At 39.9% G+C, this 26840-nt stretch overlaps 1 protein-coding gene across 9 annotated transcripts in view; it reads right to left on the reverse strand.

Annotated features, from left to right (window-relative positions):
- The window catches only part of TRERF1 (transcriptional regulating factor 1), a 101329-nt gene that overhangs the window by 43778 nt on the left and 30711 nt on the right, over positions 1-26840 (reverse strand). For 2 of the 9 annotated variants that reach the window (XM_009559459.2, XM_054061065.1), the window contains exon 1: positions 3997-4241. The exons of 6 other annotated variants lie outside the window; for them this stretch is intronic. The gene's annotated coding sequence lies outside the window, so the exon portion shown is untranslated. Of the gene's footprint in view, positions 1-3996; positions 4242-23364; positions 23583-23784; positions 23843-26840 lie in introns of those variants that run through there. One more of the 9 variants, XM_054061062.1, reaches the window with a different exon arrangement.

Raw genomic sequence — 26840 nt, forward strand, 5'->3', positions numbered from 1 at the left:
GACATGACTTTAGTGGTCTGCTGTCCAAGGTATAAATCTTTCTCACAAGCAGACACTGGCACGTTTTGGCGTCCTATGCCTGGAGTCATACTTCTTCCAGATCCCACTTCTATTTTTCAGCTTCTTGCAGGCTCTTAACAACAATATGATACTCAATAAAAATCAAATCTTTAGCAAGACGGTAGGCTCATTTCCATTTCCATTTTAGCTGCATCCTCAAATGGAAACATCGTTCTCCTGAATACTGGTTTCAGAAGGAACTTGCTCTGGACTTAATAATGTCACCATTTCCAGTGGGCTCATGTCTTTTGGAAAGTCCTAAACTGATAAGGCTTTAGAGGTAAGATGGCAAATCCTGACACAGTTTTGGGTTTTGACTCCATTCCCATGCCTAAAAGGCCACCACAGTAGCCAGTTCTGGCCTCACAGGATTATCAGCATCTGCTTTATTTCTAATGCGCAGGGGGAAGGAAAAGTCCTCATAGCTTCTATTCCTATATCTGGTGAAGTAGTAAGAAAAGAGTTCTCCCCCTCCTCCCAGACGCTTTAAAAAAAAGTGAAAAATCATCTGTGCGAATCAAATAGCTTGCCAGATGAGTCATGACTGCTGTATTTGAACAAAAAAGTACCACACCAAACAGAATAAAAAAATTAAAAATTACAACCAGAGATTATTAGAGCAAAGCACATGCGTATATGAATTCTCAATCTTAGGAATGGATGACATACTCGCTGCATCTCAACATTGGAAGAAAAAAAATTTAGTGCCATAGTACCAGCCTTTGCCAAAAGGGCAAAAATAACATTTCTCCAGGAATCCAACACAGATAGCTAGTGATGAGAAATCTATCAATAAAGCAGATAATATTGAATTAGTTACCTAAAACCCCAACAAAACAGCCATTTACAAATAAAAAGAATACTTGCCTGCATGTTTCCGCATTAACAACCAACTCCAATTACACACATTTGCTGTTTTATAATAAGCAAAGAGACAGATGCACAAAAAGATCTGCATTTACCCATCTCAGACACACTGGGTTTTAACATTTACGGTGTACCGAAGAAAACACCACACCTCACTTCTCTCCATTTGATGTTGCATTTGGCACAAAACTTTTAATTTTTGGAAAGAGATTTGGCTAGATGGCAGATGGGGTATTCCATTAAAACAAGAGTGGCAAAATGTGTCCACCCTTCCAATCAAAAACAGCAAACCATTCCTCAAGTAACACCTGCCTGCAGATCACAAAATACTCACATGGATGCTTTCCCACAAAATAAATTTTCCATAGTGCTATCTAACTATTATTTATTCTCTGTAAGTGAATTCTGTAACTAAAGAAAAAAAGACAAAAAAAAAAGCAGCCTTGGGTATTCTTCTTAGCACTATGCATTTACCCAGAAAAGCACATAGAAACATCAACAGCATCACAGGCAGGCATATATACAGAAGACAATAAATACAAGAGAAAGGTCTGGAGCACTTGGTTCAGCAAGTAATGACTTTTTCAAGTGAACTGTAACTAGGAGGAAGAGAAACTTGGTTCACTTTATTAAAATGATATGTGGCAAAAAAAAAAAAAAGAGGGAGAAAAAGAAAAACTATAGTGTACATTAATTGTAATGGTTCTGTGGTTCTCCTGTATTTCAATTAGAAACTGCTTTATTTAGAGCTCTTGGCTCAGCAGCAAGCAACCCAATGAGAACATTTTTCATGGTGCAATTTCTAATACAAATAAATGTAAAGGTAACCCTAGAGTGGTTTGCTAACTTATATAATGAAACAGGAAACAAATAGCAGAAGTGAATAATGATGATGTCAAATGAATTCAGAAAGACCACACGACTCAATAAATTCTGTGACAAGTACATTTACCTCAAAGAACTATCTAAAACAGCTCTTTTTTTCTGTATCTAAACTCTTTTCCTAACATACCATTTTTGTAACAATTTAAATATACATTGCATTAAAAAAAAAAACAGTTGAAGCCATTCTTTTCACCCTCAAAACCAAAAATTGACTGCTAGAGACAGAAATCTGTCTTTTTTGCTGATCAAGTCCACATTCACTGATTTCAGACAGACTGAAAAAGAGCCCCGAAGAGGCAACGCTGGGGTCTGCCCAGGCAGGCCCCTTTGCATGATATGTAGCCAGAGCAGCATATGGGAGGTGAATAAGAGAAGTGGAGAAGACGAGGGGAAAAGTGCACGTTGGAGAATCTAGCATACACCAGCAGGCGACTTGCAATTAAACGTCTCCCAATGATGGCCGAAACTTCTCTCTGAAACCAGGGCAGGTTCACCAAGGACTGACCTTCCGTATTTGAGCAGCAAGCCCCACAAATTTTACACCATTCAATCTGATGACAGGGTTAAGGTGCAGTCCCCCACAGGCATCACCATACACTTCTCAGATGCCAACAGCACAGGTTGGAGTCACACCACCCACATCCTCCTTCCTCTCAATTTATAATTTACAACCGCAAATGGCGAACTACAGTAATAAACATCACAACTGCTTGTTCAGTAAAAGGGGTCACATCAACTTGCACCATATTATTTCCCCCAACCCTTCCCTACAAGGATGGCCTCATATAGGCTAAGCTTCCACCAGCCAGCTAATAGCCCTGTCCAAGTTGCTATGCTTTTACTCAAAAATGTAAAAATCACGGGGAGAATTCTTACAGTATTTTTTCATTTAATTTTTAAAATGGAAGCAAAATAAACTTTGTCTGGTGTAACACCACTTTTCCAAATTGTGCCAGATAAAAAATTTTCCATCTTCTCAAATTCATGAGGTTGTATCAAGCACTCACATGCTCTCCCAGAAGCTCTTCTCTCTGGCTTGTCAGTTCACTTAGGAAAGAAATACCCACAAGAAGAACATTTTGGGTTTCTGTTTGGCAGAAAGTTTTGAAGCAGTTTCTAATATCATAGAAAATGCCTATCAACAGCTGTTAGCAGAACAGGAGAGATCTGTCTGTATACAGACACTCATATGCTAGCAGGCAATTCACTTGGAGTAAGTGATGTATGTTACTTTCTGCAACCCATCTGACTATGGGTAGTTTCAGTTGTATTTTTCTCTTAACAGCAAGGAGATCCAGGAATCAATCCTGTATCTCTAAATGCAGTAGGCCTCTATTAATCAATAGAAAAGCAAGAAATGCAGGTATATGTATTTCTTTAAGATGCAATCATTGCGCATCAAGGCTGTAAAAAGCATTTTGCACTGGGCAAATTATTTAAAAAGGACTTCAGACCAATGCCTTCATTATCACCCTCCAAAGTTGTCCCACTTGACAACTGTTTGTGCAACTGACAACACCGCCAACTTGATTGGATCATCTCTCCAGGTTTCCCAAACAGTCCATAGAAAAAAAAGAGAGCTGGGGAAAAAAAAAAAAAAAAAAGAAGAAGAATTTTCCAGAAAAGAAGGTGACTCAGGACACTGAAATTCAGTTCCTGCTGAGCCCTAATGAAAAGTTGCAAGGGGACCTAACAAAGTCAGGAGCCTACTGACATAACTTGATCTGGTCAGAGGCTAAACTTAGGACAACTCAGAATGTCCCATTACCGATACTGCCATCTTTTACATTTTCTATCATAAACTGCAACAGCAATAAGTTCAGTTAAACACATTATAAATAACCAGTATCAGCTTTATGGGGACCAGACATCATTTGGTTTGTAGATAGGCTACAAAACATTGCTAATGGAGACCAGTTTACAAGAAAGCAGTCTGTGATGAGGCAGGCGTAATGGTACAAAACACACAGGAGGGTAAACCTTCTGCAAGGCAAACCAAGAGCCAACACTTTTCTGCTGTTATGCTGGAGAACCGCAAGAGAGCCACCTCTGGAACTGTATTTAACACTAAACTACACAAAACCCACCCAGCTGAACACCCCCCCCCCCAAAAGACACAGAGCTGCCCACCCACACCAAACCGCCCATAAGAACCTCCTAAATTAGAATACCCACTGAACGTACCAAAGTGCTGCGTGTGCTATTAGACCATCCTGGTAGCAAAAGCTGAACGGCATATGTAGGAAATGCCCAAGCTGCGCCTCCTACACCATACACAAGCTGGCCTTTTCTACTGGATGGCACTGTAAAGGAGAAATTTTGTGAGGATCTCAGCAGCCCTTAAGGCTGCTGTCGTGTGTCTGAAAAAAATCCTAACATACAGTACCACTCCCACAAAAAAGGGATAGAGCTTGTTCTTATATAAGTATGTATATTATTTAACACTCAAAAACAACAGTTCTATCATCTATGCAAAACCAGAAGTGGTGAAGAGCTGAGGGAGGGGAGGGCCAAACAAAGAATTTCTACTCTATTGTATCCATCCATTTTGTTTATTTGCCTCTGCATAAGTCAAGGACCACCATCCATTTTCTTTCCCTTCCATTGTCGTGCACAAGGATCATTCACAGGATTTGCATCTACCAACTATTATCTTCTGGACCTGGGAAAAAGTGTTTACAAAACACCTTAAAGATGAGATAAATGCATGCCATCGTCTTCTCAAGCAAACAATTGTCCCTGCTTTTGCAGTCATCTGAACAAGTTCTGCTCTTCCTTAGATTAAATAAACACAGGACACCAAGATGCATTCATTGCTTCTGAGGTAGATGTGAAGGAGAAGGCCTAGGTGACAAAAATAACTTTCAAATAGATGTTAGTATATTTCACACTGCAAAGAACATAAAAGGAGGCAGGAAGCAGGGGAGGGAAGTGTCCCTCTCTCATATCATATTTAAGTGACAGTACAAGTAACAGTGACTTTTTTCCCTGAACTGCTCACAGATATAGGGCCATTGCATAATCTTGCTATAATCTTGTAAATTCTATTCGCATTTTTTCTGAACAAGAATTCACAGAATTAAGAGCAAAAAATCATGATTTTTTTTTCCTTCACTCATCACTCAAAAGAAACATGCAAAAGAGAGCAAGTTTTCCTGTAAAAACAGCTTCGTCCTACTTTATGAACTAGTTATTCGTAACTGCAACAATCTCCCCTTACACAGAATATTATGTAGTGCTAAGAAGATGCCCCAGTCTCTACAAACCAGCCATGGTAAACAAGTTGGTTTATATGCTTACATATGTAACAGCTAGTCAATGGAAGCAGACGTACCTGTGTATTCCAACCCTAAACTCATCTGGGCAAATAGCACTAGGAAAAAGCACCCAAGAGAAGGGAGAAGCAGCAAAATTTGGTGTAGAACTGGAAGGAGAAAAAAAAAAAAAAAAAAAGAGCGTGAAGGGAATGAAGGCATACATTTTTGAGATTTTTGCCTTGTTAAAAATCTTGGACCAAGATAAATTTCACTGACATTTCTGCAAATACAGGGATAAAGAGCTCAAGAGACTCTATGTGAAAAGTTATTTAAAACATGCACAAATTTAATTTGAAAGTCAGCCTTTCAGTCAATGTATTTTCTGCACTTCAGTGAGGGCAACAGAAGGAAAAAGAAAAAAAAAAAGATACTTAAATCTTATAAAATAATATGAAGAAACATGTTTCCCAGAACGTGCTATTTTCAGGCCCACGTAGAAATTATCCTTCAAAGATACCATCCCTTGGTGGCATCTTAGATGGCCCACATGACAAGAATGTATCCAATAACCAGGTAAATCAACGTCAATAATATAAAACCAAAAGCAAGTCAAATCCAATTTTGCTTGAAGATGTGGCTATCTAAAATACCACACAGGAAAATAAGCATTTCTGTGGCAAAAACACAGTTGGGAGTTTGCATGGCTTACTTCAAGAGCAGCAACATTTATCCTTTGTTATAGTAAAAACCAAAAGCATTTTGCTTGAACCTTCTCCTTGTTCTCTACCCGAGGTCTTTTCTAGTTTTTCATTCACATTCCTGATGGGTCTTGAGAGTTTCACATCATCATCCTGGACAATTTTTTAAAAATAAACTCAGAATTTGAAGCAACGTACTCCTTAGTCGGTCTCCAGGTCCCTTTGCTATTTGTCATACTGGTACTGCCTCGTTCCAAGTAGTCCTTGCAGCACATACAACCTGCTTCTCCATCTAATTGTATTACTTAGTTTGCACTCCTGTAAAGGTCCACTCCAAGATAAATAGCAGTTTCCACTCTAAATTTAACTTTTTCCTGAAGTGCCTAAGGTGCCTTTCATAATCGGTTTTCCTTACCCGTCATATGCTAATCTACTGCAAAAACTGTACTATAATGTATTGCACAAATTGATGAACCTATCTTTAAGAAATCTGCAAGGCCATTAAAGGCACCAATCAGAGTGATGTGTTTTCTTGATTCAACATAATATACAGGAACAAAATGCCTAGAATTGCTCTAGGTAACCATCCTGTGGATTCTGGAAGAAACTTTCTGGTAATTTTGTAGAGAAGCATGCTGCATCTTTACTGTGTGAGGGATTTGTAATTTAGAAATATTATGCACTGGAAAAATATATTTGGAGTATGTCTGAGAACACTTTTGAACACAAAGTAAGTACACTGCACAAGCATGGTACTTCATGATTTCTGAAGTTAAATACTCAGTGTTAGTCTGCAGTCGGATGAGCCTACTAGACTCCTCCACAATCTTAGCCCCTCGACTACCCCAGGCTTTTGAAGTTGAACCCGCGGTGCTGTTTGGGTGTGTGTACATCCCTGCACATCTGTGTAGCATCATTTTTAAAGTGCCTCTGAGGAGATATATTCATTTCTTCTCAGGGAAAGCCATGGACTGAGAGAATAAGCTCTTGCAGTAGTATTAAGTTATTTAATATTTCAATACTGTAGAAGATTAAAAGACAAACAAAACCCAAACACTGTACAAAGACATTTTCCCACAGTGGTTTCAAGGCAGAACCAAAATTTGTTTACATCAATGAAGGCCTCTAACTGAAATCTACATAACTGGGTCAGAAATTGCATCTTGGGAAGAAAAGCTGCTATTCCTTAACTCCTGAGCTTCAAAGAAACTTTCAGAAAGTTTCTTTGTAATGCATCCTTCAACAGATCTCAAATCATCCTCAAATACTGCCATAATACACTAACGCGAGCAGAACGGATAAAGGGGAATCAAACCCCTCCCAACAGCCACAGATGTTGGGAGATCACTGCTGTGAATTACAAAGGCTCCTCACCACTTGCCTTCACAGTATTTACTTGTAAAAGATAAAACAGCAATGCTTGGTAAACTTATTTCCAGTCTAAGGCCTGGTAAATGCTACTTTAAAGACAGGAGAGAAATACATCTACAAGCTAGGGTAAAACAGCATCTGTTTTAAACACCAGAAGGGTTAAAGTCTATCTTGAGACAACAGAGTAAGAGCACTCAGTAGACTGATGGCTAGACAGAAGTAATATGACATTTATTCCACGGCTCCAATATTTTCAGAAGTTGTCTAAAACATATACAGATGTCCTGGCTTCAAGTGACATGTACAGAAAGAGAATCTTCTTCACAGAAGGCAGGGGTGGAAAGGCTGAGAGATCTGCTACTAAGAACCAAAACCCCTCAATAAACCCAAAGGACAACTCTCCTTCAGGCAGACAAATAACAAGGCAGGACAATTATTGTCACTGGAAATAGTGTGAAAGACAGAAAAATTTCTCTGCATTCAAAACAGACTGATCCTAAATGAAGGATTAGGATATAACAACGAGCAATGCAAACACAGGCTGGAATAATAGTGACCTGAAGGTGGAAGAGCTACAGACTTAACGCACATAATTCAAATATTTCCAGCAGTATAGAATTTTCCAAGCCTAGTTTCTCCAACAGATACACACTTCCATACTTTTCACTGTTCATGAGTCTTTTTGGCTTGTCAATATAAGTACGCATTTTCTAAGGCTAGGAATCGGAATTGCAAACAACGTTTGAAAAAATCCTGTTAGACTACTAAGAAAATCGAGGGAGAGCATTTATGCAGATTAGAAAGTAGCAGAGAGACACAGAAAATACATAAAACCAAAAGAAACAGCTTTCAATAAAGCCAGAAAAAAGATCAGGGAGGGATGTCCTCAGCTCTGCACTGGGGATAGCAATGTTTCATGTATTCTTGAATGAACTGGAAAGACATGAAGGCAACAGCTCCTCTCCCATCCACCCAAAAACCTGAACAGCTAAAATCCACAGATGACAAAGTTATTTATGGTTGGTCAAAACCAGAAAAGACTGCAAAGAATTGCAGATGAACCACGCAAGGCCAGGCCAAGGGGCAAATTAAATCCACTGCAGATCAATAAAAAGCTAAATGCATTTAAATGAAAAATGTGAAGCACTCAAAACTCATTGTTGGGCTTAACAGTTCTGGAGTAACTCAATATTTGAGCCAAGGCTGAATCAAGTCTAAATGAAAAAGTCTACTAGATATGCAAAGATACAACTGAAAAATATTTTTTTTCCATTTTAAAGATGAAAGCATTCACATGATTATCTAAAGGATAAGACTGACAACACTGTTATGCCACAGCATAAATCAGAAGCATGTTCTCCATCAGAGTGCTGTGTTCAGCTCTTATCATCTGATCTCTTCTTGAGATAGCAGATGTAGTAAAAGGCTCAGAAAATGGGGACAAGAATAATTTGGAACAAAGACAGATTTCTGACAGAAAGGAGGGAGAAGTCTGAAGTAATCACACTAAGGGGAGATGAATAAATTGTCAAGGATGTAAAAAAAAAAAAAAAAAAAGAATTGTGAAAGACCGCAGTGCTCCTACACACTCCCCTCATACAGAAGCAAGGGCATCTTTGAAACAGCAATACACTTAAAAGTCGCTAAAAGGAAATGTGTTTGTTTAGTTGGTTTGGTTCTGTGGCAGTGCTCTGTTGTTCTTTTTTATTTTCTTTCTACGCAGTGCTCAGTTTGCAAAATATTTTGGTCAAAAGCTATGATGATATTGCAGTTTTATATAGCTCATAACAATGAGCTATAGCTATAGCTCATGACAACGAGGGGAACCTAAGAAACACCTGCCTTTCCTTGCTGTATTTGCAGGATCTAAGATTTTCATGGTACAGGACCAAACACTAACAAAAATTGCTCACAGATTCCCCTTTGGGAGTTCAACATGATTGTCAGTCTCAGGACAAAGGACATGTATCAGGTACTGCCCTCCCAAACAGTAGGCAAAAGACATAAACATAGTGGCAGAACTGGTCCATTAGCCACCTAACCCCCTGCAGAAGTGCATAATGGTATGCCCACACACTAAAGCAAAGAAGTTGGGAACAAGGGAACATATAAAAGTTTTGTTATGAGACTTCAGCCTAAGGGACAGCGTAGTTGTGCTCTGTGTTCAGAAGCAATGTTTGCACCAATTTCTTACAAGAGGGCCCGCACAATAAAGATGATGCTGGGTTGCATTAGGCATTAGGGCAGTGCCATCACAGTGGTCCAGCACAAACCACATCCTTCAGACTCTACACATTGCAGTGTCCACACTGCTCATAAGCAACGTATTTACAAAAGGAGCAAGGTATTTTTGCCACTAATACTACGGTATACACTCTTCAACTTACTTCTGAGTATACGAGCCCCATGTTATGCATGACAGCATGAGAGATATTTGTATCTAGAAACCACCCCAGAACTAGGTTAGCCTGGCAGGCTTGCAGCACTTCATTTACATATGAGTCAATCCTTCTGCAATACAAACATTAGTGATGCATTCCCCACTGTCCTTCTATTTATACTCACTATTTAACCTGCAGGCATCCCGAGTTAATTAAACAAATCAATCCCATTGAGATAATTGTGTCTTCAGCAAATTAACACAATTAGCCTTTTAAAAAGAAAATCCAAGCACTACCCGCTATATTTCTTTATATAAATCATGTGCTCATTCTTCCAACTCTAGATTCACAGCTGTCTAGGAATCTGCCTTAAAATGCAAAGTATAACAACACATGAAACTGGCTGACTGCTACAGCCAGCAGCTTCTCTGTTTGTATCATTCACTTCCACTGAAATTAGAGGTGTCCATCACAAATAAACATGATTAGAGGAGAAAAAAGCAAGGAAGGATCCCACTGCACTGGGCACTCCACAGCTCATCACTTTGAGGACAGTCATTGCTTCAAAACACTACATTATATTGGCACCTACAACCACAGAAAGATAAGAAAGTAATTCAGTTAACTGAATATACCAAGGGTCAGAGGCATTCTTAATCCTTTCTCTTCCAGACCACGTTTACAGAAATCCCTCTGGAAATAGGCTGAAATTCTACAAATCACATCCTGGTACCCACCCTCTTTCGAAGACCCATGCCTCAAATCCCTGATGTGCACTGAAGTTGCTGCATCAGTTTAACAAACACCATCATCCTCAGCCACTCACTGTGGTTTTGGAGTGTTTTGTTCCCTGGGACTCAGAGTAACCCAGCACACCCAGACTTCCCCAGTTAAGATCCCACCCTCCCTCCAAGTTCTCACAACCCCGAACCAACATAGCCAAGGCAGGGACAGGTGTCCTTTTTTACCAGTCCTGGTAACAGAAGAGGTCACAACTTTTAGCTGCAAGCTGGAGACACCTCCCACTACCACATGAAGACTGAGCAGAGCTACTCTGTCAGAGACTGTGAGGAAAAGTGGTGAGAAGCACCAAGCACCGTGCAACTAAAAATGGAAATCTTAAGTAAGAGGCCAGTATACAAAACCATGACCTTGTCAGCTGAAGTGTCTAACCAACCCTACTCTTTCAAGAAACAGTAACACATGTATGCAGTACATTTATGATGGTGAGGACTAAGATCTTACTGTCACTCATGACAGTTACTGTGTTATTTGACATAAGCCTGTGAGCATCGAGGGTCACTTGAATGCACAAAACTCCATTTCACAGCTTGCGAGAAACTGCTGAGCAGAAAGCAGGTAAGTGTGTACGTGCATGCGTGAGAGACAAAAAAAAAAAGAAATATGTTAATGAACCTAACCAGTAATAACTGTCTTCTCATTTCTCTCAGTAGATGATTCAGGAGGGAGAGCCACTCCTCCCACTGGCTGCTAGGCAACAGTGGCAGCCACACAGGGCAGTCGGGCATCCAGCATTAACTTCTTTCTCTTTCTGAGGGATTTAAGAAGGCTTACTAGAAGAGTAGCTGCAAAACTGAGGGACTGACAATTGGTAACTGGTAACAAGTTCCTGGAAGTAATTTGAGAGGAGAGAGGGAGATGATTAGGGGCAGAGGGGAGGATAGCAAGGGAATAGGCTGGAACAGGTAGTTTAATGGAAGACCCATCCTCTTTGCAGAAGGGAAATACAGCATTTCTTTGGGTTTTTTAGCATACGAAAATAAAAGCCTTTTTCTCTCTTGGCATCCTTCTCATCTATGTGGCTCTGTAATCAGTGTATCACATTGGCTCAGCAAGCACGGCTAAGATGGTAACGGTGCTGCTCTTTCTGCCGTCACTTCAAACATGCCTCTGGACCATGCTAGGCAGCAATGGGCCAGCCACCCTCCGACTCTGCTGGAAGCTCCACTGCCAATCTGCTCCACAGAGCTCGCAGCCTTGATCCCAGCTAACTGCCCTCTCACTGAGCACATGGATGAAGCCATGGACCACATGGAAAAACAGGTTACTGAAACAGGCTGAGGGGCAAACTAACCTTTCCCTTGTGAAAAACTATTTTTCCAACTTGGATCCTTTCAGTCCCTCAGTACATGTAAGGCTGACCCCTTCAGCCACCCACTGGCGGTCCACAAATCTGCAGTCCTCCAATGTGGCACCTTCTCCTGTGCCACCAAAATGCCATCCATGCTCCTGCAGGAGATTGCAGGCAGCAGCAGGTAAAGTAGCCTTCTTTCACAACCCCGTGGCAAGAAGTAACTAGGCGGGACACTTGAATGATGGTGTCAGTATTTTGCAGAGGGTGTGCAGTTTACACTCACTTGTTGCCACTGACTATCCTAACGAGCTGAAGAGGTTTCACTAGTGTCCTATCAGGGAAAGCACGGTAGGAGGCTCCTAAACAAACCAAGCCTTCAAGTGAGACCTACTCCAACTGCACAGACAAGCAAGAAAAGAGGTTAGTCTCAAAGTCATGTACTGGCCCAAATGAGCAATCATCCCCCATCTTGTATATAGCCATTCTAAACTGCACACTGCACTTAGCATTCCTGTTACCTCTACAAACCAGTGGCATAACCAGAAACTAGCTCTTAATTAAAAAAAAAAAAATGTACCATCCTACAAAAACACATACTGTTCAGCAAAGTTAAAAGAAACAAATTTAATTTATATGGCACATACGTAGTCTTCCACTAGCTTGGGTTTACACCGTGCAAAAATCAGAATGCTAACATATACAGATATCCACTTATTATAAAATTAACTTAATACCACACTGACTCACAACAAATGGCACAAACTTTTACATTTGTATGTCTCCATATATAATTTATGACTGAGTCAAAATGGATAATAGAAACAGCAGGAATACATAAGTACTTGATTACAGGGCAGTCTGAGAAAAGGGACAGATATCTTAACATGAAGTGTATTTAGAAAGCCAGTTTTGTGACACAGGATGCACAGACACAGACGTCCTGTCATAAAGAATTCATTATTTACAAATATACTACAGAACACTCCATTTGCAACGAAGCACCATAAATAATTCACGCTCAATACGTTTCAGGAGTGAAGGCAATGGTATCTTCTCTGCCATCCTCACAGAGCTCAGACTTAACATAGCAAAATCAATAAGTATACCGAATTTTCTTTGAAACACTTCATTCTCCACGAAAGTTCTCCCCACCAATACAATTTAGAGAGACCTCTATACAAGCAACGCCACTGTGGGTAGAAGCGCAATTCATTTCCTTTTAAGACATTAAACTGCACATATGAATTTTATTGTTACTCCTGCAAATAATATCAAATTTCCAACTTAGGTCCACTGCCCAAGTGCAGCAGTGTTGCACAGTTCTACCTTGTGTCCCTTGCTCTGACCTGAAGAGGCAAATCCAGACGCAGGCAGGAAACTGAACTTGTGTCATCTCCATCTCTCTGTGGAAATACTTGCTACACAAAGTTTGCCAGAAGTTTGACATGGCAATGAAAGCATGCTTGTATTTGAAATTAGATTAAGAGAAACTATTGTATATGGGTAAAAAAAAAAAAAACAGTCTCCAGGAAAAAAAAAAATCCAGTTGCTACTGATATCGAATGAATTTGGAAAACAATGGAGGGTCTCTAGCTTTTCATTTTCCACGATCCATGCAAATTCACCTTTTAAAAACCCTTGATCACAAGTTCATGTTACTCTATTCTCCTTGTACCACTCCTTATTCCAGCAGAATACATGTATAGACGCAAAATTTCATGTCTTACTACTTTCATCTTTCTAACACAAACAAAACAAAAAGCAAACCCAAACTACTGAAAGTACCACACGAAAGCCTCATCCCACCCTCCTCCCTGAACTCTGCCTGCTCCAAATAGAGATGCTCTTCACATGGATGGATAGGGCAGGTCTGTTTTCTCCTTTTTGAGTCACAAACTAAAACCCAGCAGGTATGTCAAAGACAGACAAGAAACAACAAAACTGAAAACCTCACCAGCCTACTAGATATGGTATTGGCAATAAAAATGAGCACAAACACCAAACTTGGCTGGTACATAATTTTCACAGCATCCAGTGGTCTCCAGCCATCTCTCACAGACCTAGAAAGCAGAACAGACTCCCTTGATCATCTGTCTGACCTTTCACCCCAGGGGCACCACAGATCTACATAGCAATCATCTCCTTTGCTAAAAACATACTTCTAACTCACAAGCAAGTGATCAAGAATCCATCACATCCAAAGAGAGTTGTTTCAGTGAGTAATTTATCCTATTTAATAATTTGTGTTACAACTAGCTCCGATTGATCAGGTTTCAACTTTCAGCTACTCAATCTCATTACACCTCCTCCTACTAAACTGAAGAGCTTTTTACTTTCTCTCTTTTACAGATACTTGCAAAATACAACTCAAGCATTTCACTTAAAATAAGCATGCTAGGCTTTGTACTTATAAAACATTTTCCATCGGTAAAACAGGTTTTCCAATTGTAATTAACCTCTCAACTCTCTAGAATGGGGGGGGGCTGCGAGTTTGGGGTTTTTTTCCTAGTTTTTCGTTTGGTTTGGTTTTTTCAAGCATTTTTTCCTAAAGCAGGAAAGTACAAACTGGACTCTGTATTCCAGTAGTGATTCTCTGCCACCATACACTGGTAAGAAATAGCTTATACTTCTACAGGACACATTTAGCTTTTGGATCCGAAAACTGGATCCATTCTCTTAGTAGTGCTGCTAGGACTCAAGTGTTTTTTTAGCTTTTTTACTATCACCTCAGCTCCCTTTCAATGTAAACTGCTCTGCTGAATGCAGCAAGCCCTCCCCCTGCGTAATACACAGAGGTGGGCTGTTCTGTGCTAACACTCACGCTACTCAACTAAGTCCACACCAAAAAGGAAATTAATCCCCTGTGACAAAGGGGGTGACAAAGTGTGACAACAGACGTATCATTATTTGCCATACCCCCCACTTTTTGCGGCATTTTCAAATGCAACAAAAATAACTTTATTTGGCCTAATTATCAGTGATTTTAAAATAAAGTTATCTTGGTTCTACCTTGGCTTGCAGTTATTTCTCCATTCTCTTCCAAGTAATTATATTGCCTCGTCAGCCATTAATACTCACTGCCATTATTTCTCTGCTTGCTTGATACATGTAGACATACATAAATATGACAGGTATAAAATGTGTTATTCTCTGCAGAGAAGTGCTGAAGAGCACTGGGTATGTATTTGATATCCGCATAAGCACCAGTATGGCATGCTGTCCTGCACTGGTCCAGTTTGAAGAATGGATACAGTATTTTTAAATGCAACCTCAATGTTCCCCTCACAGAAAAGCTTCATGAGTTAAAATACATCCTGGTTAAGTGAACGCAGGATTGTAATTTGTTAGGGTTTTTTAAAGTAGTATCTAATAAAACATCAGCAACATTAACATTACGGTTATTAGTTTACTTAATATGATGATGTTCCATTAGACAAAAGATAATACAATTGTAGGCTGGAAATTAACTATGGAAACATGTTGATATGGTTATATGGAGTCATGAAACTTTTTCAAATGCAGGAGCACTGTGTGTACAATACAGTTTAAACAAGTTAACTTATTTCAGTTGTATATGCATAATAAGCTTTTGCTCTGTACTGTCATATCAGATACTCATTCTTCCAAGATAAAAACGTTTGGTTTGTTTTCACAGACAATAAACCTCTTAATGACTATTAAAAAACTTGACTGAAGTTGAGTCATGACAGCTTCTCAGAACACAGTGCTTCTTGTGTTTTCAGCTCAAAAAGGAGGATTCCTATCATTATTAAATAGCAGTAATATTTATATACAAAAGTACCAACTTAGTTGTACTACTTTCGCTTTTCTAGAGTAAAAGACCTTTTATCTTTTAGACAAATGGCACCAATGTTGCAACAGCGTGCTGGCAAAGTAGCACAAAAAGAGGAACAGGGGCAGAAGAGTCTGAAGGCAGAGAGAGATGGACATCACCTTATGTTACAGCCTGTAGGAGCAGATTCCCTTGAAAAGCAGAGGTCTAGACAGCAGTCCCAACCACCCAGTGCTGCTTTGCCTACATGCATTTATTCATGGGATGGAAATATCAGAATGTAGACATACAGGTGTTCTTCTCCTAGGATAAAGTTTAATAGAGCTTTAACTTTTTAACAAAGGTCAAAGAAGTTTCAACACATCTCCTCAGGTTAGCATTGCTTAAGTCAAAACAGTGCAGCCATTTGTTGAACCCTAGTTCAACAGCAGAATTAATTACCAGAATCAACTACTAGCCACAAAGACTTCCCTACAATTAACTAAGAACGTACCTGCCAGAGCTCATTTAAAATTAGCATGTTTCATTGGTCAGAACTAAGGATGGACTACTTGCCCATCAGAAGAATGCCCTGATCATCACATACCTGTTCTTAAATAGTCAATCTGAGGATTTGCTTCTCTGATTAAGGGGGACTTTGGATTTTTTGCGATGGAGGCCAAAACACAAAAGTTAGAGGGAAGCAGTTTGTTCATTTCTGGGCATGACAGTATCCCAAGCAAGAGAAAGGCAGGGCTTTCACTTCTGACCTGCTCACAGGAAGTTCACACCTCACTGTTAACAACTAAAATAACTGAAAGACAGCAAGAAGCTCCAGCCTTCTGAGACAATGTGAATCTTTCCCATAAACTATGAGCTGGCTTCAAATGAACCAAGAGATTTTTATAAGCCCACATCAAGCTTGTGGTGGAGGAGCAGCAGAGCCCTCGCACGACAAACACTCTGAAGCTGGTGACAGCTCAGACAGGACAGCAAAGACGGTCCTGCACCATGAAGAGTTCCTACATCTCAAGGACACTGAGTAGAATTAATAAAGGCATCACTTAAAAGCACAACCCTACTATGGACGTGCAGCTTAAAATGCCACTACTTCTTATTTGCTGGAGGGTTACATACATGGCTTTTTTCCACTTTTTAAGCGTGATCTAAATGACAAAGTAGGCCAAGAGACTGTTTCTTGAAATTTCAGATTTCTAATATAGGCTCCAGCCAGTCACTTAGCTCTGTGCTTGTCTTTTGTGGTTGCATGTATCTCCTATTTAAGAAAAGGACTTTAGCAGTTCCTGGTTTGTCATGTTTTCTTCAAATAAAGAGTTCGAGCAGCAGCTTCCTCTGCTGTGCATTACTCTGTACTGGTGAGGACTCCCTTCCCTCTCACCCTGCTCAGAAACATCAGCAACCTACAAAGTTGATTTGCAGACATGAGGCAACAACGTGAAAGATTTCAAAATCACACCCACAGTCCATGGGCATTTGTCTTCCATACCTCAATTTCAGTCCTCCCTTCTCCATCTGTACTTTCGACTCTCCCAGTAAGGAGCAGCTTCACAAATCTGGCACGTTGTATTTTCCTTATCACTTAAGAGACACATACAAACTACTGGGTATTAATAGTAAGAACACTGTGCAGAACTTTGTAAAGCTTTATTCAAAGCATCCTATGATCTTCCACTAAAAGCATTAATTTAGCAGGTTCACAATACTTCTGAGGCACGTATTATAATTCATCTCACAGGTAGAAATTCAGGTACACTCAGGCTAAACTGACTTGCTGTTGGGCTAACCACTAGAAGAACTCAAGTCCCACCTCCCCAAATTCACTCTGTATTTCAGCATTTCTGGCCAATGCTTGCTCCAGTGCCTCCTGCTCTGCATCTAACTTCAGAAGTTTTCATACCTTCCCTCCTTTATTACCACACTCTTGCAGAACTTCTCAGACATCTTTTTTTCCCCAAGGATTTCCTGAGATTAAGTAATTAAATCATTAAGGAAGAAGTTAATCACCTGCTAAGGAAACTACTCACATGAACAACATTCTTGCCAACAGCAACCTGTATAGCTGTGTTTCTACATCCCAGATACCAGCCACACTGGCTGAACCTGAAAAGCTGATGTCAACCCCTTCCAAATGAAAAGAATACTCTCGGGGTCTGGTCTTTCAAAATAATTTTCCCGGATAAACGAGAGACTGCTGGTAAAATATCACATAAATCTCAATTTGCTCTAAATGAGAGGAAAAGAACATGGAAAGTCAGTCTTTCCCTCTCTTTCAACTCTTCTTCAGATACACTTCCATGTAATTGTATAGTAATGTTTCTTTAATAAGAACTAAATATATACAAAAGAGGACAATCAACCAAAAAAGGACTGACTCTTTAGTATTATGCAACATCTGAAAACATAAGAAAAGAATTTCAAATCTGATCAGCAGCAAACCCCAAAACCGTGTATGAAAACACAGCAAGCTAAGCAGCACAGGAACTCCTAACTGTATATGACTCCCTAGTGCTTAAAGAGCATAACTTGTTTTGATTCTTGCGCTAGGAACCATCAACATGGCATATGGACACACAGCCCTCAATTCTTTGTTTTATTAAAAGTATGTTTGCAATGAAAGAGAATACCTTGTCATAAACAACTGCCAGCTATGGTTTTGATAAACAGTGGCCATTGCTACTTCTACTCAAGCCTCACACAATGAGGTCTCATCAAAAATCAATTAAATAAATCAAGATTATCCTATAGATGACCCGTAACTACCTGCTAAAATCTCTATATTATACAAAAGTTTTCATCATCCTCAGGTAGTCAAAGCCTACTGCCTCAGCATCAAAGCATCTCAAGACTCCACTCTCTGCTAGGGTATTCCGAACATGTCCTCTCATCCCTTCCATTTCCTCACACCATGTCTGGAAATTGAAGAAAAAAGAACAAACCCTTACCTGGCTCTAATGCTTAAATCAGAACTGAGGAAGAACAGCCAGTTTCTTCAATCAAGCGACACATGAAGCATGCATTTATCCACTGGTAGAGATATAATACAGGCAAACCTCAATGGCTCCCCAACAGCCTCTCCTGGTAGGAATCAAACGTTTTCTAGGCAGCATGGTCCATCCAAAAGATCAAAGGAAAAATGTACTCAGCAAGATGCACAGGTACATCCCAAACACAACTTTCATGTTTTTCAATCAGTAAAACCTTGTTGGATATCCTCCTACCATTGCGTCAAAAAGCTCCGCATCAACAGGGTTTTGTTAGTGGGATTGGTGTCATAAAGTTGTTCAACTTCAGAGAACACTTCTAGCAGAGACTTCCCTGTCACTCGCTCTTAAAGCTACAGAAAGGATGATGTATTTTAAGCTGCAAGCCAGAAGGAGAAAGCAGAGAGGAAACGGACAGGAAAAAAATCTGTTCTTTCAAGCAGTCTATTCAAGAAATCCAGAGGAAATTTAAGTGGGACACAGTCAAGTCTACTCATTCGCCTGTCCACAGGCTCCAATAAGAGTCAGAGAGTGTACACTTTTCCTTTATGTAAGAAAAGGCATGCAATCGTTAGAATAACACGAGTTTTCAAACCAGCAATGCACAGGATCAATGTAATACCAGCAGTATTTTTAGAAGTAAATTTCATCTGAGCCTACAATAGACAGACAAATGTAGAGTATTCCCCTGACCATCAAAAGATGGCTTCGGTGGGAGGGTACCGTTATGCCAGCCTCCACAGGCTTCCCACGCTGAGCCAAGTAGATTACTCGAGCCACTTCAGAAATGAGTGGAGTGAGATGCATAAAATGAGACTGTGTGCAACATCCGTACAGAAGTAAAGGTCTTAACTTTTTTAATCTCCAAGAGGTGTGTTCAAACAGTATACTCGCAGGCAACTATTATACTAAATCATGAAAACTGTATACTGTCAAGTCTCAGTATTTGAAAGCAAAAGGCTAATAAAGTACTAGAGCAACAGGCTTTTCTTCCTTCTGATAAAATGGAGGAGGAAAAACAGACCCAACCCTGTTGGCACACTTTGTAGAAAAATTCCTTTTGACCATTTATGAACTTTTTTCTTTTCTCCTGTTTAAAAAAATTACTTCAATGGTATAGAAATTGGCAACACAGCTGTCTCAGAAGAGGCCAGTTGCTCTATTCCTTATTGGTAAGCAGTGCGCACATGCACACACACATAAAACACCCTACCACCCACAGGAAACTCAGAGCTATTCATATAGTTTTAGTCAAGTCTTTGTGACACAGTAAATTTGACTATTAGTTGATGGTAAATGTGCAACTGCCTGGTACTTAATCTCATACAAGAACTAGACCAGAAGAGTATCAACATTAAACTTTACCTTCAAAAAAGAACAAGTGGTATGAATGCAATTCACTAGAAAAATGCTACTTAGTAAAAACAAAACAACTACTTTCCCCCCCCCCGATATTTAAAAGAAAGAATTCAAAGCCGTAAGTATGTTCACACAAAGCCAAACTGCAAAGTACAAGAAGTGCAATTTAGAGATTCAAAATCCTATAAGTGTTATCTCTAATGACAGCATGTACCCCGCTTCATCTCATAGTTTTTCTTTGGTATTTTGGGGGACTGATGAGATGCTGTCCATTGCCATTACCAGGGATCTGAAAGAAAATATGAAATCACTTCTTGTTATCTGCAAAGAACATGAAAACGGGAGCAATGGTAAGCAAAAAAGTAATCAGGTTACTTTATGGAAAAGCGTATTTTCTGCTAGATATAGTTTAACTGAACAGGAATTTGTTTTAATACAGCAATAACACAAAGTTACAAAGTCCTAGGAACAAGGAAAAAAAAAGAAACCATCAGAATTACCCTTGGGGAATTACATTTGGGAAGGCAACGATCTTGTAAAAAAAGACTAGGGGTCACAGCAGACACAATCTAGACACTAAACTTCCTGATGAATCTGCAGCTAAGCAAGGAAATGTAGCCTCTGGACAGATAAGAACATTATTTCGTATAAAGCAAGGCAGTGAAGGAGAGTATTATCTAAAGAACAATAACACAAAAAGCAACATGCATTTCTGGTCTATTCACTTCCAACAAGAAAATATCACAATAACAGCTAAAGATTCAGAAAATACATATTATACTAAGAGTTTAAAAAGCCTGCATATTTGGCTTATCAAGTAGAATAATGATTATCGGTGACTTACTGAAAAAATGGCTAGATGCCTCTACTGACATTTACTCAGAAGATTAAAAAAATACATTAGCTGAAACAAGGCCCCCAAAAGATGCTGCTGGGCAGCAGAATACATTTTGAAGAGTTCAGAATTAATCTCCACTGCCTGACTGTACATAATTACAACTGATTGATATTTAGTATGTTCATAAACTTATCAACAGCAAGTCTGCAAAATGCAGTATCCACAAGAACCTATTTGTCTTGTTCAGCTGACTGAAATCCTGTACAATTTCTCTGGTGTTTAGATCTTCCCCACTTTGCACCAATGTTGTCCATTCAAAAATACAGACCTCTGCACTTAGGTAGCGCCAACCAGTGCAACTCTTAAGAGTACAACTCCTCAGAAGCACTGTCTGTTCCTTGTCACCAGAATATCAAAAACCAACATTCATTTGTCTTCAAAGAGTTCCACAGCCTCAGTTCAGGGTATTCAAGGCTTTTCCCAGAGCTCCGGGTCAGGCTGCAATTCACTATTCTGCTGCTCTAATATTAACTGGCACTGGAGACAAATTTTTGTATGGCTAAATGAGGAACACAAAATGCTTCCCAAGAAGAATCACCCATGACAGATGTGAGCACCAAAGCTTATGACACTCAGACCTTCTTCTCTCCACTTCTTAACTCATAGCGAATTGCACTAAACAAAAACACGTGGACAACAGACAATATTACAATCCTCCAAGGGTAAAAAGAACAAAAGTTTGCCACCCTACTACTACTTTTGTGAACAAAACACAAGAATTTCTATATCACAAAATAGAATTGCCTAACATCTTCTTGGAGGGAAATTGTTCTTATCTACAAATGGGACATTTCTCCTTCTGTCATTTATAGTCAAGAGTGGGCATCTCTGTAAAGTAACAACAGAAGTTATTGACTCATTGTAGAAATTACCCATACAGCAGGAACACCAACAGCTGCCTGTCCCATACAAGTCCACCATTCAAATGTATGGATGAGAGTCCTCTGCTCCTTAAAACATCAACTTTCAACAGGAGTGGGAAGTTACCACCTGCAGCTGGGGGTCAATCACGAACCAAGAGAGCACAATTTTTTTGTGGGAGATTAACAGAAAACAGGCTTTAGCTGTTCTCAAAGCTCCATCTTGAGCACCTTAACTAATATTTTCCTTTAATTTAAATATCTTGGGGGGTTTAACCTAAGTTTAATCTCATATGTGAATTTTGCAGCTTTTCACTCACTGGCTTCCCCCCAATGCTATTTTTATACATACTTACTTGTTTTGTTTTTTTAAAACAGCAAGTTACTGGCACATTTCAGGTTGGCAACCAAGCCACAGTCTGGAAACTGCACACCCTCCATGCTGAATGGGTTTCAAAGAAAAAAGCAGAACATTTATCTATCTTGCTACACTAGCAGAAAATCCTTAGCCTCACTGCTAGGACTTCACTTTCACCCTAAACTAACATTTCCCCTTTTAACTATATCTGGCACCCTGTCTTTAATCCATTTGGGAAAGGTTTGACATGAAGAGTGGACAGTCAAGAAGGGAGTTTGGAGAGGAAAGGGAGGAGAGGGGGCAAAGATTCAAATGGTTGATAATAGTGGCTAATACTTCAGTACTAAGAATCAACCTGATCTGTTTCATAAGTTAACAGGGAAAAAACTGCCAGAACAGTCCCCACACCCTGCTATGTTCTTGGAGACCGAGTTTGTCAACAAAAGCCAAGAGGCCTTTCCATACTAATGGTAACAATACACAGTAGGATCTTGAGATCTGAAGCACAATAATTTTTCATTTCAGTAGTAAGTTACAAAGGAGTACTATCCCCTTTTTACTGACAAGGGAGCTGACTCAAAGACAACTGAGGGAGTTGCCCAAAACCACAGAACTAGTCATTAGCAGAGCTGCAGTTAGAAGTTCCTGACTGCCAGTGCTATTTTCAAGCACTGAAATTGTCGGCTGCCCCACAGCCGTGGAGCTGGTACCCTGCATGCTCACTAGCTAGAAGGTTACCTGCTGCCCACAACACCCCTCCGAGTTCCAGTCACATCACCATCAGAGAAGGAAGAAAGAAGAGTGCGTCCAGCCAGGATGGTGGGCTCAGTGATGAGCAGCAGCAGCGATGCCCACATCACTCTGCAGACCTGCTCTGGCAAGTGCCAACCCAGAAGGGACAGGTGCAACCCCCCGGGGTCTGTCCTGATACTGCCTTTGTGCCTGTGTTCCATCGGAACCCAGGGAGCTTTGGCCAGAAAAATAACTCTAAGGAGAAGTCAAAGTTGATAGTTTTGTCAGGTTTAGTACCCTGCACCAGTTCACTGATTAAGATGAAAGATGGGCAACACGCATCCCTGAGATTGCTTTATGGACTCGGAGAGGAACTTCAGAACAGTTCACGTCTCAAGCAAAAGCTGAAATGGCTCTTTCCATCTTATCTCCATAGATTTAACGTGCATTCCACGGTACCAATTTCAGTTTCTCTTAATTGCATAAGAGGGAAAGTTATTGACATCTTACAGAACCAAGCAGCTTACAATGAAGATACTCTACCGTAGAGGTGGCCTTTTTAGTAAGGGTAGTTTGGAAAGTATTAATTAGGTTAATTTTCCATCTCAAGTTTTACAGAAGCAGCACCATTCTTACAGCAAGCAGTTTGGGAAACCCAGTGTGACAGAGACGGGGAGGGGAAGTGAGCATTCCACTTTTACATTAAAAGCAGAACCACAGAAATTCACTTTTCTGAACACAATTAGGCATAATTCGTATTTAAACTTACACCTAGTCCTCTGTTACATTTGTTGCATGTATTCCCTCTGCTTTCTATATTCCACCTGGTATCTGCCTTTACCAAGTTCTCCAGACATTCCTTCCAACTCACTTGATCCTTTGAAGCTGACAGTTATCTACACACTGAGGCACTGAAGTAATTTATTCTTTTAGAAGTGTTAAGCATTTACAACTTGAAACATCAGATTGTGTAAATATTCAAATTTCCTGGAAGAAAAGAAAAGGAAAAAGCATTTACCTTGATGTCTACATTTATGGAGAAATTTTCTTCCCCCACTCCCCAACTTTGCTATCTGAAGTTTTTCCTTACACACGAGAGATTTCCCATTTTTCTCCCTGTGTTTTCCAGGTACTTTCCACATATTGTGACAAAACAACGGAACAGCAGAAGAAAGCGAACTCAAATTACCTGTTACCATTTTATTCAAACAAGCTTTCTTATTTTGCAATATTTTCTAAGATGGCTTCTGTGGAGACAAAAATATTCATAGGCAATGTCAAAGGAGGTTATTAAAACTCATCTAGCGGTGATACAAGAGTTGTTCACAAACACAAGAAAAAACCACAATGCACCAGTTCAGACAGAAATCATTCTCTGACTTAGTCTCAATTTTGTCTCAAAATCAAGCGCTACTCCCAGTAAAAATAAACAAAAAACACATCCAAAATGCAAGAAAACACAAATATTTCAATGAGTTACCATAGTTCTGCACATGTTAAACCAGGGTTTTGACTGCCAAGACTCATTAAAAAAGAGCAGCCAGAAAATGTTTGCAAAACAGATTGCTATTATAAAGTGCATTAACAGCTATTAATAATAGAATATACATCAACCTACTGTTTTTCAGATAATCAATATTAATTGTGAATCTAATTTGGAACTGTTAAGGCAAGCGACCTTGGAGCTACAATTCATCAGGTTTAAGCTAACTGTGGGTGAAAACAGGCCTGCTCGCAGTTACTTCCTTGCCATTCTTGCAAGGAAATGACACAACGCCATTTAAGTGTTCAAAGTAATTTTCATCTCGTAAATGTACCTCTGGAAATAGATTAAGCCTTATAGAACAATTTTATATTTATGATTCAAGCTATCAGGAAAGCTTCATGTGAAACTAGACCTGCAGTTCACAAGGGCTGCAGGTTCCTTGGAAGGAAGTAAGATATAGGCACAGGGAAATACAGGGGGGAAAAAAAAAAATAGAGATATCTGGCACCTTATCAACATCACTGAAGCTCGACTAGTTCCATAATTTCATCAGTAGGTTTCACACATATTAAAAGAGCTATTATTGATCTTTTTTATTTGATCCTGTCACGTAATCAATAGGATGGATGCCAACAGACTGCCATTACCAGGAAGTCACCATGACTAGGATTAAAACAAGACTATTCCCTGTACAGATTGGACCATTTCTTATTGCTGCAACTGCAGCAAGAAACACTTGAGTGCTTCAGAAGTAACCCCCCAGAAGAAGAAATAGCAGGGAACAGGTCAGGAAACATCCATGAAAACTGTATGCAACCAATGGAAAACATGGACAGGAGGCACAGGCAGGCCCTGAGGGCACACTTAGGACAGGACGCAGATGCCTGTCTGGAAGGCTGGAAACTCAAATGTAAATAGGGAGAGGGAATGCATAAAAGGAGTTATAAAAAATAAAATAAAACTGATGCAGTAATATTAAGGGATAGCTGAAAGAATGAGGGACACCTGACAACTGCAGCCTTGAGAAGTAGCACGACCAGGACAGCTGCTTCTTGCAACACAGGAGGACCAGGAGTGGGGCAATGGTATTTCTCCAGCTCAGGCTCCCACAGAAGGGATGAAGACGCAGGCATTCATAGCTCAGAACTCATTTTAACCCTGAGATGGTATCACACAAAACGAGGGCAGAATATTTTCTTCTAAAGTTGGAAGACAAGAAGCAGTGGAAAGTGTCGCTTCTTCTTTCCTAGAATCTCATTTTAAAGCCAGTCCTGCATTTGTTAGGGATCTGGCTCACAATTCATACATGCCTGCAGCTGGCAATAAAGCTGTGGTGAGAGAAGAAGTCACGGCCTCAAGCTGCCAAACTTACTGGAGATAGAGTCTCCTTGGTGGTTGTTTTATGAGGAAACAGGAGAGAGCTCACCCCTGGGAGAGACAGTACAACAGCAGCCAACTGCTGCACCACAAGAGCTGCACACGTTATGCCACACAGATTTATCTATATATCCACACTGCAGAAAAGATCAGTACTTAAAATTAAACTACATAATATATATACACTGTGTATGTACATCAGTAGTAACATCTTCAGAAAACACTAGCAGATGAGCGAGTACAACAAAGGTGGTGTCCCACGTGCATGCCGAAGATGTCCCCAGTACCACACTGACACGGGACAAAAAATTCTTCTCAGTCAACTGAATCCGCTAAAGGAAACCAGCCTGAACACCAGCATTTCCACCTATCCCATACTGGCCATGCTACTTTTTGTCAAGACCATACACACACCAGTGGCGATGCTGTGGAGGGTACTGCGTAGCTCCAGCTGCAGCAATGCCAGTGTGCGAGGGGATGGTTGCTGAACCGCCTGCATGCAGATGGGTGCCAGCACAGTCTGGGCTTAACACACTCTAAGTAGTCCTGAAAGTAATTTTAAGTACTAGTTCTTGGAGTGTAGGTAGACCAGTTCAAACACGTGCAAGTGAAGAAGCTCATTTACATAACAAGCAAGGTATGCATGTGAGGTGCTTTGTATAACAGCACTGCAAACTGCAAGACCTCCCACCTGAAGGGCTGTATTTTACCAACTACACATGTATAAGACCACCTTTGCGTAGAGAGTAAGCCATTAAATAAAATATTCATAAAACGATTCAACAGTAGCATGAAAGAGAGTAGTCTGAATGGACAAAATGCCTAACTCTTGTAAAAAAAAAAAAAAAAAAAAAAAGCAACCAAAAAACTAAGCAGCAAGCAAGTCTGATTCTTGTATACTCCATGCAGTGCCAAGAGCCATTCAAAGTTTTTGGTTCTTGCTTGGGCAGCCACCCTCCAAAGGCTAACTTCACTTAGCAAAAAAAAAATTTAAACAGAAAAATCCACCTCCAAAAACTCAAAGAGTTTCTACAAGAGCTAAATCTCCAAAACTAAGGAAAAAGTCATTTAGTCTTGATCCTCATACAAAAACATCACACATTTGGCTGTTTATAGCACATTTTCCAACAAACAGACAAAAAGAACAATAGGGATTTTTGAGGCCTGTAAATGGCGCAAAGCTCAACAAAACAGAAGAGACAAAGTGAAACACAAAATTGATAAAGCTAGATAGTTGCAGAGCGCATGGTAAGTTGAAAGACAGTGACAATCCCTAATATAACACTGCTACTGTGTTTGGCTTTTCTTTTTCGGTTATTCCTGCACCTAAGGGTTTTAAAGACATCTACTCCTCTCTGCCAGTGGAAGCATCTGAACCAGAA

The sequence above is a fragment of the Cuculus canorus genome, chromosome 3 (assembly GCF_017976375.1).
Source record: "Cuculus canorus isolate bCucCan1 chromosome 3, bCucCan1.pri, whole genome shotgun sequence".
NCBI classification, from domain to species: domain Eukaryota; kingdom Metazoa; phylum Chordata; class Aves; order Cuculiformes; family Cuculidae; genus Cuculus; species Cuculus canorus.